Raw genomic sequence first — 3,866 nt, forward strand, 5'->3', positions numbered from 1 at the left:
CGCCGCTCGCACAGGAAGGGAGCGGCCCACGTGTGATCCGTGCCCAGGTGCGCATTAGGGGCCATTATCTTGTTGTTGTTGTTTTCTGCTAACCCTGAGGTGTGCCCCGCGCTCCGGACACTTGAGCAAAGCGCGGAGAAAGGCTGGGCGCCGCGCCGGGGTCTCCGCATCCTCCCGCGGCCGCCCCCCAACCCCTCCTCATTTAAGGAGAAAAACATGAATAAAGAAAGTCAGCTGTACAGCCGAGGGGCTCAGGAGCCAACACACCCCAAACCTTGCAGCGCTGCTTTTTGTCTCGGGGCCCGCCACATTAATTAATTAGCTGCTTATCCCTCTCCCTGGGAATAAATTGGCTCTGACCGCCCTGCTGGCTCGGTATCCCGCCGAGGAGGACGAGGAAGGGATTCCCTAGGGAGGCAGAGCCGCTCCCGCGGGAAGGCTCGGGCTCAGACACCTTGCAGCGGGGAGGATCGTGTTGGCTCGTATCGTGACCAGCCCCTGCCAGGACCTGGCGATCGCATGTGTTCCTCGGTGCTTTCAGGAATCTTCTCTTGAATGATCCTGAGGTCCAGCTTTCCTTAGGAAACGCTGTTGTGCACTGACGGATACCGTCTGTCCTAAATTGCGTCTAACAAACACGCATTTGTCTGATGTAAGGAGCTTTTAGGGTTCTTATGGTTTTGGTTCTGATTTTTGCTTGTTACTGATGCTACATAGATGTTATAATTCTCTGCTAAAAATACTAAGATGACATAATAAAAATGTTGGAAGTCTGTATTCTGGAAAAACTTTAAATTTTGCATTATGCAATGCTCATAATCTGCCAATAGCTGACAAACAGTACATAAATTGATGGATATAAATTAATGGTGGGTTTTCTATGGCAGAAGGAAAAGGAGGTGAGCAAGGCAGGGGAACACAAAATATACAGAAGCTGGTTGAGCAACTAAGTTTTACTAATGCTACTGTTTTACTCCAAGCAATATGTACACCTGTTTGGGGAGAAGATTCAATTCTTTTGATTTGTAGTTTATTTGGTTAGTGATTAACTAAACAGAATAACCTAAAAATAAAGTTATTTTTCCCAAAATTAAGTGTCATGCCAAAATTGGGCAGAACTGGAAAGATAGTTGTACTTTCAGGAACTGCATAAGGGATTGGGAATAAAAGTCACTTTCAGTAAAGCAAGCTATATAAGCATGAAAATTGTAGAATCACAAAACACTGTAGATGGGAAGGGACCTCTGAAGGTTGTCTAGTGCAGCCCCCTGCTCAAGCAGAGTCAGCAAGAGCAGGCTATTCAGGACCATATCCATTTGGATTTTAACTATTTCTGAGGACAGAGACAGGAGACCTGATGCCAGGTAGATGCTGTTTTTTATGGATAACTAAGAACAAAGCAGAAAGTCCTGCCTGCTATAGCTGGATAGGATTTTTGGATAGTGGGTAGACACTGTAAAGATTCAAATAGCTATATCTCTTCTCTTACTTTAGCCTAAAATTATTCCTTTCTATTTCCTTGACTAGAGAACCACACATAACCATGGCATTTTCTGACATTCTTCATTTCTGAAGAAGCCAGATAAATACATTACTACGTCTTTGTGCTACATTTCCATTTAGGTGTCAGTTATAATTGGGAATCTGCTGTGCCAGAGCAAAGGTAAATTAATTGGTGTTGGTGAACCACTTCCTCTAAACAGCACTGGAGAGAAAGGAGTCTTGGCCACTGCAGTCGTGGTGTGTCTTCTCCCTGCCACTCTACCCATTAGATACCTTGAGTTGATAGCAGACCAGGCAGATGAGGGTATGTTCAGCAGAGCTGTGCTACTACATTCCACTAAAAAAAAAAAAAAAAAGAAAAAAGAGATGTGTTTGGCCTGAAAACATACAGTTTAAATTACATAAGAGAGAAAAGGGAGAAATGCAAAGTGCACGTTTTTTCAAATCCTTTTAGATTATTTTGGCAGGGTCTAGATTAGTATTAGCACCCTAGAGTATCAAGAAAATGTGCAGAGTTCCATAAGTCTCTGGAGAGACACATACAAGAAATGTGCATTCCACATAAGCCTTGAGGTATCCAGCATTTGTGCTTCAGTGCTAACATATCCTTAAAAAATCCTGATACATAAACTTAAGGGGTTTTGTTGTTTTGTTGGTTTTTCAAACTTTGGCCAAAATTAAAGTCTGGTTGTTAAATATGGCAGTGTCAGAAAAATGAGTGATTTCAATCCAAACAAATCTGTCAAGGCCCTGTACTTTTAGTTGTACCTGTCTTATGTAGCAGGTTTGGGCCTCAAGTCAGGAAAGGCATTTTTAAGGCCATTAGTTAAGATAGACATTCATAAGAATTAGCCAGTCATTCAGGAAACTTTAAATGATGGTCATGTTTATGTCAGCAGCCAGTTTATGTCAGTTTAATCCAGACACATACAACAGAACAAGTCAGTCTAGCTTTATCAGAACCAACACAATTTTGCAACAGTTCATAGTACTTCATACCTTAGAAAGGTATTATGCAACAAATTATCCTTCTCCTGTTTGCTATCATTCCAGCATGGTGAAAAAGAAGATGATTGAGTATCTAGATTAGACTTCACCATACTCAATAGTCTTGCTTGACTGCAAACTGTATGTGAGGTTTAAAAAACAACCATAAAAACCCCTAAACCTGAAACATGCTAATATTTGAGTTACAAAGATAATCCGGTAAATACAGGCTCAAAATTTTTGAAGTTGTTATAGAAATCAGCTAACACACAGGTTAAGATAATACTATTAAATCAAATTATTTATTCTCCCTTTTTATTGTTTCAAAACAGAAACAAGCTCTGTTCTAATATAAAACTATTCCAATATATGGCACAATAGCTCTGAAACAAACAAACCTCCAATCTAAAGCCTATACACAAATTACAGAAAAATATGAATGGATTGTCATCAACTTTGTCATCAAATATCTTTTCTTCTTTTCCAATAAAACAGAGGTGTGAAATCTCCTTCAGAAATGGTGCATGCATGCAAACATTTGAGATACAGATAATTCACTGTCTGAATATATAAAGACTATTTTGGATTTCCACACTTTGGAGTTGGTGGTACAAGAGCAATAAAGTACATAGGGGACAAAATCCTCACTGTGTCCCACATAAAACATGTAAGTCCCAAACTATGGTCCTGAAATCCCACATTCGTTTGACACCTAACCCTGTGGGCACTTAAATTCCAGGGTTGCCTCCCTGTTTGTCTTGAAAGTGCCCCAGGTTCTTAGGGATTCACTTCCCCACATGCTCAGAGTTGCCTCAGTCTTCACGGGACTGAGTGCCGGGTGCCTGCTTCTTGCCCAAGTCTGACAAGGAACTAAAAACTAGGTATGGCTTGGCCTGAATCTCTGCTGGGACTCCCTGTGGTTGCATATTTGGATCTTAATTAACTCATGCTCTAACAGCAGGCTCCATACAAAATGCCATATTGGCTTCTATTTTTTTCCAGGCGTTCCAGGTGTGATGTAGAAATAGTGATGGAAATGGTAGTCTTAATTTGGGAAAATCCTACCTACAAGAATACGTTCAATCTCACAGTCATATCACCACTAATGTTTGTTTTCTGGCCCAACAAGAGACTAGAGGTTCCCTGGCCACACCTGAAAAGAGGAGCGAGTCCCATTCCATGCCTTGAAAAAAAAAGGCCGAAATTAATGTCCTCAGTAAATTATCAGGTGGGATACACACATGGTGGGATGTGGGTGATCACCCCTGGGGGTTAAGGACAGCCTGGAAAATGCAACTAAATATTAGGACCAGGAAGAGCCAAGGCTAGGAACTAAATTAGTTCAGGAACATGGCAGCCAGAATTGTAGCAAGAGT

General features: G+C 41.5%; 1 protein-coding gene across 1 annotated transcript in view; it reads right to left on the reverse strand.

Moving 5' to 3' along the window:
• The window catches only part of CRYBG1 (crystallin beta-gamma domain containing 1), a 98,158-nt gene extending 96,356 nt beyond the window's left edge, over nt 1–1,802 (reverse strand). The window contains exon 1 of the mRNA XM_005426596.2: nt 1,777–1,802. The gene's annotated coding sequence lies outside the window, so the exon portion shown is untranslated. The remainder of the gene's footprint in view (nt 1–1,776) is intronic.
• Between the last annotated feature and the right edge of the window lie 2,064 nt (nt 1,803–3,866).

The sequence above is a fragment of the Geospiza fortis genome, unplaced genomic scaffold (assembly GCF_000277835.1).
Source record: "Geospiza fortis unplaced genomic scaffold, GeoFor_1.0 scaffold486, whole genome shotgun sequence".
NCBI lineage: Eukaryota > Metazoa > Chordata > Aves > Passeriformes > Thraupidae > Geospiza > Geospiza fortis.